This window comes from Rattus norvegicus, chromosome 14 (assembly GCF_021556685.1).
Source record: "Rattus norvegicus strain SHRSP/BbbUtx chromosome 14, alternate assembly SHRSP_T2T, whole genome shotgun sequence".
Taxonomy (NCBI): Eukaryota; Metazoa; Chordata; class Mammalia; order Rodentia; family Muridae; genus Rattus; species Rattus norvegicus.
In genome coordinates this window covers 21,739,121-21,750,102 of record NC_141547.1, presented here as the reverse complement: position 1 = coordinate 21,750,102, position 10,982 = coordinate 21,739,121, and the positions used below count along the sequence as shown (strand labels likewise).

General features: G+C 40.2%; 1 pseudogene; it reads left to right on the top strand.

The window, feature by feature from the left end:
• Rpl23a-ps20 (ribosomal protein L23a, pseudogene 20) lies at window positions 3,893-4,432 on the top strand (annotated as a pseudogene).

The window sequence follows — 10,982 nt, the reverse complement described above, 5'->3', positions numbered from 1 at the left end:
AGAGAAACACCTTTTGCTTTTATGACTCTTTGTATAGAAAATGGAACAAACTAATTAAGCAGCTGAGAGATCTTTTAACGAATGAAGGTGTATCAAGTTTTTGAGTGACATGCTAAGTTCTTATAAAAACAGCTCCGGGATCCATTTGTGTATTTGTAATACAACTGCCTTGATTCTTGTGACTATTTTCGGTGTCTTGAAGAACACATTTCCCTATCTTCGCATTAGGTTAGTATCTTACATACTTCCTGAAGTTTCATATTGTTTCCAGAAATAGTGATACACCCTTATACACTGGTGGGAAAGACCAACAAATATAGAATAGTGAATCTATACTTGAATAAGAGATTTAACAATGCTAGAAAGAGAGGATAGTTGAGTAGAAAGTGGAAAATGTGATGGGTAGGATGGCTAGCTTTAGAGTACTCAGACAAACCTAGAAGATGAAGCTTTGAGCAAAGACCAGAATAATGATATAATTGCTGTAGCTTGTTGCACTATTACTTACATGTGACATTTTCATTAAAAAAAAATTAATGGCTGAGGTAATAATCTAAATAATAATGTATTTGTCATACAAGCATTAGAACCTGAGGTTGGGTCTCCAGAACATGCATAAAATCCAGACACAGCAGCATGCTCATGACCTCAATATTAATAAGGTGGAAACAGGTGGGGGTCCCTGTAATCTGTGGCCTGCCGATCTAGCTGAAATGGCAAGCTCTGGGTTCGGTGACAATTGCATCTCAAAATACGTTATTCTATACCACTCATAGCACAGTCTCTCTTTATCCACATAATACCATGATATAACAGAGAAGACATGGCCTCCACTCCAACGCCAGACTGAGTGACAACTGACTGTTTGACATAAATCTTCTGACCTTGAGGACAAGGTCATAAGTACATATATGTGAGCCAACAGGACTGTGTTTGGGAGACTGTTGCATTAATTGACAAGTGCTTGTCACGGTGCCAAGAATATTGTTTTTGGATTTGGTGTTTGTTTGTTTGTTTGTTTTATGCTTTTCAGGGTAGGGTTTCTCTGTGTATTGTTAGCTGTCCTGGAACTGGTTCGGTAGATCAGGCTGGCCTCCAACTTGTAGAGACAGACCTGCCTGCCTCTGCTTCTCTAGTGCCGAGATTAAAGATGTATACCACTGATCACCCAGCTTGTTTTGTCTGAACAATTACAGCTTGATTTCACTTCGGCCACTTCTTCATCTGTCTTGAAAGGCAAGTGTTTTCCTGCCATCTTAATCTTATTCAGGATTCATGATGCTCCCCAAATTTCCACATATCTTACCTAGTGAGTATTCTTGCCTCATGGCCCGACCTAGTTACATTCCTTTCTCCAAGACTTTCTCGCAAAGCCTTATCTTCTTCATAATTATATAGACTTATCGATGCTAGTTTTGTGTTTGATTATCTACCACTATATCAATTTCTATTTGTAATCGTCCTTTGGGTAATCTTATCGCTTAAATGTAAGCTGGAGAGATGGCTCAGGGGTTAAGAGCACTGTCTGCTCTTCCAGAGGTCCTGAGTTCAATTCCCAGCAACTATGGGGTGGCTCACAACCATCTGTAATGGGATCCGGTGCCCTCTTTCTGGCCTGCAGACATGCACACAGTCAGAATGCTGTAGACATAATGAATCTTTAAAAAAATTCTTTTAAATATAAGCTGATAGAACTTGAGAGCAAGATCTATGTCATACATTTCTGTTGTTCAGAAGCTGATCATAAAACATAGTGTTCAGTGGATGTTAGCAAATAAATTATAATTTATATTATATTTATAACATTATATTTATAATTATGTTTCAGATATGTGCTTAAAATGTGTGGGTGCTTCCTACAATTGAACAAAATATATTAAATGTGCAATTTTTATTTATGTCTTTCTTAAAGTCCTCTATCATCATCATGAGAGGTAACTTTGTATCCAAATCTTCCTTTTCCAGAGTGTTTGGATATCCAGTATTTGCGTTAGTGGGCGAACTAGGCTCTGATGATGCCAAGTAGTCTTGGTTTCTGTTGCTTAGGTTCCTGTGCTTGCCTCCTGCCATCAGGTTGTCTCTGGTGTTAGCTTGCCTTGCTCTCTGACAGCGGCTTGACCCTCCTGTAAGTCTGTGTGTCAGCACTCCTGTAGACCTGTTGCCTCTCTTTCTCTGTACCATCTGGGCACAGAGAGCTGTGGGACCAGTTCAGCTCCAGGTGCAGGCAGCAACCTGAAGGGTCCTGTCCCAGACTGCTCTTGGGTTTGTGTGTCCTGAGGCCTGCAGATGAGTTGCTCCTAAATGCAATTTCAAGTGTATATTATACACACAAACAGATATATGGTTCTGACAAATTTTTCACAGAGAAAAACAGAGGTGGTCAATTATCACAAAATTGAATTTACTCGCATTATAACTAACATTTACAGAAACAAAAATAAAATCATGTGTCAGTACTAAAACTAAAATATTTACTACTTAAAGATTCTTAAAAAAAAAAAAGCTGGAGAGTTGGTTTAGTGGTTAACAGGACTAACTATTCTTCCACAGGACCTGGGTTCTGTGGCTAGCATTCACACGGTGGCTCACAAAATCTGCAACTCTAGTTCCAAGTTCAGTCAACATCATCTTCTGGCCTCTGCAGGCCCTGCATACTCGTGTTGCACAGGCATACATGCAGAAAACATACAAGTGAAAATAAACAAATCTTTAAAAGGAATATAAGTTTTTGGAGAGCCTGGTACTTGGGAGGTAGAGGCAAGATCATCATGAGTTCAAAGTCACCCTCGACTACATGATGAGTTTGAGACTAGCCAAGGCTACATGAGACCCAGTCTTTAAAAAAAAAACGAAAAAAGAAAAAGAAAAGAAAAGCAAACATTTTAATCGGGTGAAGATTCGGTAAGAATGTAGAGAAATGCATCCTCACATCTGGATAACTGAACTTAGAATTGAGACAGTACCTTCTCAGGACAGATCACCAATCTAAAATTTAAAATAATCTGTCCATAACCAAGTGATTACCTATCTTAGCCCATATATTCAAGTAGAAATACAAGAAGAAATTTGTTACAAAAACCTTAGTAGGGACAAATGGAAACAAGTTATTCAACAAAGAATGGCCAACTTAATCATTTTATATCAATACCAACTCCCAGTACATGGAACATTATTACTCAATGGGAATGGAAATGAAGTTATAGTTGGTCTTATGGTCTAATACAGCCATTCTCTGTTCTAACGTCCCCCTCTGGTACAACAGAAACTGAGGGTCTAAAACCTACATCTCCCATAGTTCCTTTCAGTTAGAATTCTACATACAAATTCTGTTTCTTTTTTATTAGATGAAGCCACCAAGAGGCCTTCTAATGCAGAGATGAGACTTCTATGGTTCTCCAGCAACAGACAATTAGCTTGTGATGGGGAATTAGCTCACTCCCCATCTTCCTGGAGCTAAGAAACAGTTTGTGGATACAAGGAAGTAAATGCTGATGGTATAGTTCCCGGATCTTACCTGTTCAGTTCCGAAAAATAGCTTCCCACAGCACTCACTTCTCTACTGCTCTGTGAGTCATCACTGTGGCTCAGTCCAGAGCCTTTCAAAAGTTTTGTAGTTTAGAAAATGTCTTCAAAGTCCTTTCTGCTGAACATGCCTTTCCCTATTTAAAGTATCTATCTCTCTGTCTGTCTATCTATCTATCTATCTATCTATCTATCTATCTATCTATCTAGCTCTGTGTCTCTCCCTGTCTGTCTCTTTCTCTGTCTTTCTATCCCTGAATCTCTCTTCTGTGTGTGTGTGTGTGTGTGTGTGTGTGTGTGTGTGTGTGTGTGTGTGTAAACTGAGTAAATATATTGTGCTTTATGTATATACTTAAAATATTACACATGGACCCTTTTCGCCAAGATGGCGCCTAAAGCAAAGAAGGAAGCTCCTGCCCCTCCCAAAGCCGAAGCCAAAGAGAAGGCCTTGAAAGCTAAGAAGGCAGTGCTGAAAGGTGTCCACAGTCACAAAAAGAAGAAGATCCGAACGTCACCCACTTTCCGGCGGCCCAAGACCCTGCGGCTCCGGAGGCAGCCAAAATATCCTCGAAAGAGTGCACCCAGGAGAAACAAGCTTGACCACTATGCTATCATCAAATTCCCACTGACCACCGAGTCGGCTATGAAGAAAATAGAGGACAACAACACGCTTGTGTTCATTGTGGATGTTAAGGCCAACAAGCACCAGATCAAACAGGCCGTGAAAAAACTCTATGACATAGATGTGGCCAAAGTCAATACTCTGATACGGCCTGACGGAGAGAAGAAGGCATATGTTCGCTTGGCTCCTGATTATGATGCTCTAGATGTTGCCAACAAGATTGGGATCATCTAAAGTGAGTCCAGATGGTTAATTCTAAATATATACTTTTTTTTCCACCATAAAAAAAAGTATTACACATGGGTAATTAAATAAAATAATATATAATATATCATGGTACAATTAAAGTTTTTTTAAAAGAAAGAATACTGTCTTTTACAAATGGGTTCTAATATTTATAAAAGTTTAAAAACAAACTATGTGAAAAGATCCTATGGGGTTCACTGTTAAAAACAAAATTCTGTGCAGAGTTGGAAAGGACAATTAAAGAAAAACAATAGTCTAAGTTTAATGGGTTCACTTTCTTCACAATGATAAAGTATTCAGATTTCCTTATGGGATGAATATTTCTAAATTAAATAAACCTGCTGCACTTTTAAAAAATAAATGGGTGCCACACCCGCGGATCCCGGCCCGCAGCAGCTCTCTGCTCCCAGACCCGGTGAGAGAGAGACCCAACCGCCTGGTCAGGTGGGCACTCCTGAGGCTGCAGAGCAGAGGAGACCACTAACACTGCTCACCCCTGCCCACATCCCTGGCCCAAGAGGAAACTGTATAGGGCCTCTGGGCTCCCGTGGGGGAGGGCCCAGGAGCGGCAGGACACCTGCCTGAGACACCGCCGGAACCTGAAAGAAACAGACCGGATAAACAGTTCTCTGCACCCAAATCCTGTGGGAGAGAGAGCTAAACCTTGAGAGAGGCAGACAAGCCTGGGAAACCAGAAGAGACTGCTCCCTGCACACACATCTCGGACGCCAGAGGAAAAAGCCAAAGACCATCTGGAACCCTGGTGCACTGAAGCTCCCGGAAGGGGCAGCACAGGTCTTCCTGGTTGCTGCCGCTGCGGAGAGCCCCTGGGCAGCACCCCACGAGCGAACTTGAGCCTCAGGACCACAGGTAAGACCAAATTTTCTACTGCAAGAAAGCTGCCTGGTGAACTCAAGACACAGGCCCACAGGAACAGCTGAAGTCCTGTAGATAGGAAAAACTACACACCTGAAAGCAGAACACTCTGTCCCCATAACTAGCTGAAAGAAAACAGGAAAACATGTCTATAGCACTCCTGACACACAGGCTTATAGGACAGTCTAGCCACTGTCAGAAATAGCAGAACAAAGTAACACTAGAGATAATCTGATGGCGAGAGGCAAGCGCAGGAACCCAAGCAACAGAAACCAAGACTACATGCCATCATCGGAGCCCAATTCCCCCACCAAAACAAACATGGAATTTCCAAACACACCAGAAAAGCAAGATCTAGTTTCAAAATCATATTTGATCATGATGCTGGAGGAATTCAAGAAAGACATGAACACACTTAGGGAAACACAGGAAAACATTAATAAACAAGTAGAAGCCTACAGAGAGGAATCGCAAAAATCCCTGAAAGAATTCCAGGAAAACACAATCGAACAGTTGAAGGAATTAAAAATGGAAATAGAAGCAATCAAGAAAGAACACATGGAAAAAACCCTGGATATAGAAAACCAAAAGAAGAGACAAGGAGCTGTAGATACAAGCTTCACCAACAGAATACAAGAGATGGAAGAGAGAATCTCAGGAGCAGAATATTCCATAGAAATCATTGACTCAACTGTCAAAGATAATGTAAAGCGGAAAAAGCTACTGGTCCAAAACATACAGGAAATCCAGGACTCAATGAGAAGATCAAACCTAAGGATAATAGGTATAGAAGAGAGTGAAGACTCCCAGCTCAAAGGACCAGTAAATATCTTCAACAAAATCATAGAAGAAAACTTCCCTAACCTAAAAAAAGAGATACCCATAGACATACAAGAAGCCTACAGAACTCCAAATAGATTGGACCAGAAAAGAAACACCTCCCGTCACATAATTGTCAAAACACCAAACGCACAAAATAAAGAAAGAATATTAAAAGCAGTAAGGGAAAAAGGTCAAGTAACATATAAAGGGAGACCTATCAGAATCACACCAGACTTCTCGCCAGAAACTATGAAGGCCAGAAGATCCTGGACTGATGTCATACAGACCCTAAGAGAACACAAATGCCAGCCCAGGTTAATGTATCCAGCAAAACTCTCAATTAACATTGATGGAGAAACCAAGATATTCCATGACAAAACCAAATTTACACAATATCTTTCTACAAATCCAGCACTACAAAGGATAATAAAGGGTAAAGCCCAACATAATGAGGCAGGCTATACCCTAGAAGAAGCAAGAAACTAATCGTCTTGGCAACAAAACAAAGAGAATGAAAGCACACAAACATAACCTCACATCCAAATATGAATATAAAGGGAAACAATAATCACTATTCCTTAATATCTCTCAATATCAATGGCCTCAACTCCCCAATAAAAAGACATAGATTAACAAACTGGATACGTAACGAGGACCCTGCATTCTGCTGCCTACAGGAAACACACCTCAGAGACAAAGACAGACACTACCTCAGAGTGAAAGGCTGGAAAACAACTTTCCAAGCAAATGGTCAGAAGAAGCAAGCTGGAGTAGCCATTCTAATATCAAATAAAATCAATTTCCAATTAAAAGTCATCAAAAAAGATAAGGAAGGACACTTCATATTCATCAAAGGAAAAATCCACCAAGATGAACTCTCAATCCTAAATATCTATGCCCCAAATACAAGGGCACCTACATATGTAAAAGAAACCTTACTAAAGCTCAAAACACACATTGCACCTCACACAATAATAGTGGGAGATTTCAACACCCCACTCTCATCAATGGACAGATCATGGAAACAGAAATTAAACAGTGATGTCGACAGACTAAGAGAAGTCATGAGCCAAATGGACTTAACGGATATTTATAGAACATTCTATCCTAAAGCAAAAGGATATACCTTCTTCTCAGCTCCTCATGGAACTTTCTCCAAAATTGACCATATAATTGGTCAAAAAACGGGCCTCAACAGGTACAGAAAGATAGAAATAATCCCATGCGTGCTATCAGACCACCACGGCCTAAAACTGGTCTTCAATAACAATAAGGGAAGAATGCCCACATATACATGGAAATTGAACAATGCTCTACTCAATGATAACCTGGTCAAGGAAGAAATAAAGAAAGAAATTAAAAACTTTTTAGAATTTAATGAAAATGAAGATACAACATACTCAAACTTATGGGACACAATGAAAGCTGTGCTAAGAGGAAAAGTCATAGCGCTGAGTGCCTGCAGAAAGAAACAGGAAAGAGCATATGTCAGCAGCTTGACAGCACACCTAAAAGCTCTAGAACAAAAAGAAGCAAATACACCCAGGAGGAGCAGAAGGCAGGAAATAATCAAACTCAGAGCTGAAATCAACCAAGTAGAAACAAAAAGGACCATAGAAAGAATCAACAGAACCAAAAGTTGGTTCTTTGAGAAAATCAACAAGATAGATAAACCCTTAGCCAGACTAACGAGAGGACACAGAGAGTGCGTCCAAATTAACAAAATCAGAAATGAAAAGGGAGACATAACTACAGATTCAGAGGAAATTCAAAAAATCATCAGATCTTACTATAAAAACCTATATTCAACAAAATTTGAAAATCTTCAGGAAATGGACAATTTCCTAGACAGATACCAGGTATCGAAGTTAAATCAGGAACAGATAAACCAGTTAAACAACCCCATAACTCCTAAGGAAATAGAAGCAGTCATTAAAGGTCTCCCAACCAAAAAGAGTCCAGGTCCAGACGGGTTTAGTGCAGAATTCTATCAAACCTTCATAGAAGACCTCATACCAATATTATCCAAACTATTCCACAAAATTGAAACAGATGGAGCCCTACCGAATTCCTTCTACGAAGCCACAATTACTCCTATACCTAAACCACACAAAGACACAACAAAGAAAGAGAACTTCAGACCAATTTCCCTTATGAATATCGACGCAAAAATACTCAATAAAATTCTGGCAAACCGAATTCAAGAGCACATCAAAACAATCATCCACCATGATCAAGTAGGCTTCATCCCAGGCATGCAGGGATGGTTTAATATACGGAAAACCATCAACGTGATCCATTATATAAACAAACTGAAAGAACAGAACCACATGATCATTTCATTAGATGCTGAGAAAGCATTTGACAAAATTCAACACCCCTTCATGATAAAAGTCCTGGAAAGAATAGGAATTCAAGGCCCATACCTGAACATAGTAAAAGCCATATACAGCAAACCAGTTGCTAACATTAAACTAAATGGAGAGAAACTTGAAGCAATCCCACTAAAATCAGGGACTAGACAAGGCTGCCCACTCTCCCCCTACTTATTCAATATAGTTCTTGAAGTTTTAGCCAGAGCAATCAGACAACAAAAGGAGATCAAGGGGATACAGATCGGAAAAGAAGAGGTCAAAATGTCACTATTTGCAGATGACATGATAGTATATTTAAGTGATCCCAAAAGTTCCACCAGAGAACTACTAAAGCTGATAAACAACTTCAGCAAAGTGGCTGGGTATAAAATTAACTCAAATAAATCAGTTGCCTTCCTCTATACAAAAGAGAAACAAGCCGAGAAAGAAATTAGGGAAACGACACCCTTCATAATAGACCCAAATAATATAAAGTACCTCGGTGTGACTTTAACCAAGCAAGTAAAAGATCTGTACAATAAGAACTTCAAGACACTGAGGAAAGAAATTGAAGAAGACCTCAGAAGATGGAAAGATCTCCCATGCTCATGGATTGGCAGGATTAATATAGTAAAAATGGCCATTTTACCAAAAGCAATCTACAGATTCAATGCAATCCCCATCAAAATACCAATCCAATTCTTCAAAGAGTTAGACAGAACAATTTGCAAATTCATCTGGAATAACAAAAAACCCAGGATAGCTAAAGCTATCCTCAACAATAAAAGGACTTCAGGGGGAATCACTATCCCTGAACTCAAGCAGTATTACAGAGCAATAGTGATAAAAACTGCATGGTATTGGTACAGAGACAGACAGATAGACCAATGGAATAGAATTGAAGACCCAGAAATGAACCCACACACCTATGGTCACTTGATTTTTGACAAAGGAGCCAAAACCATCCAATGGAAAAAAGATAGCATTTTCAGCAAATGGTGCTGGTTCAACTGGAGGGCAACATGTAGAAGAATGCAGATCGATCCATGCTTATCACCCTGTACAAAGCTTAAGTCCAAGTGGATCAAGGACCTCCACATCAAACCAGACACACTCAAACTAATAGAAGAAAAACTAGGGAAGCATCTGGAACACATGGGCACTGGAAAAAATTTCCTGAACAAAACACCAATGGCTTATGCTCTAAGATCAAGAATCGACAAATGGGATCTCATAAAACTGCAAAGCTTCTGTAAGGCAAAGGACACTGTGGTTAGGACAAAACGGCAACCAACAGATTGGGAAAAGATCTTTACCAATCCTACAACAGATAGAGGCCTTATATCCAAAATATACAAAGAACTCAAGAAGTTAGACCGCAGGGAAACAAATAACCCTATTAAAAAATGGGGTTCAGAGCTAAACAAAGAATTCACAGCTGAGGAATGCCGAATGGCTGAGAAACACCTAAAGAAATGTTCAACATCTTTAGTCATAAGGGAAATGCAAATCAAAACAACCCTGAGATTTCACCTCACACCAGTGAGAATGGCTAAGATCAAAAACTCAGGTGACAGCAGATGCTGGCGAGGATGTGGAGAAAGAGGAACACTCCTCCATTGTTGGTGGGGTTGCAGACTGGTAAAACCATTCTGGAAATCAGTCTGGAGGTTCCTCAGAAAATTGGACATTGAACTGCCTGAGGATCCAGCTATACCTCTCTTGGGCATATACCCAAAAGATGCCCCAACATATAAAAGAGACACGTGCTCCACTATGTTCATTGCAGCCTTATTTATAATAGCCAGAAGCTGGAAAGAACCCAGATGCCCTTCAACAGAGGAATGGATACAGAAAATGTGGTACATCTACACAATGGAATATTACTCAGCTATCAAAAACAACGAGTTTATGAAATTCGTAGGCAAATGGTTGGAACTGGAAAATATCATCCTGAGTGAGCTAACCCAATCACAGAAAGACATACATGGTATGCAGTCATTGATAAGTGGCTATTAGCCCAAATGCTTGAATTACCCTAGATCCCTAGAACAAATGAAACTCAAGACGGATGATCAAAATGTGAATGCTTCACTCCTTCTTTAAATGAGGAAAAAGAATACCCTTGGCAGGGAACGGAGAGGCAAAGATTAAAACAGAGACTGAAGGAACACCCGTTCAGAACCTGCCCCACATGTGGCCCATACATATACAGCCACCCAATTAGACAAGATGGATGAAGCAAAGAAGTGCAGACCGACAGGAGCCGGATGTAGATCGCTCCTGAGAGACACAGCCAGAATACAGCAAATACAGAGGCGAATGCCAGCAGCAAACCACTGAACTGAGAATAGGTCCCCCGTTGAAGGAATCAGAGAAAGAACTGGAAGAGCTTGAAGGGGCTCGAGACCCCATATGTACAACAATGTCAAGCAACCAGAGCTTCCAGGGACTAAGCCACTACCTAAAGACTGACTCTGGACTCTGACCCCATAGGTAGCAATGAATATCCTAGTAAGAGCACCAGTGGAAGGGGAAGC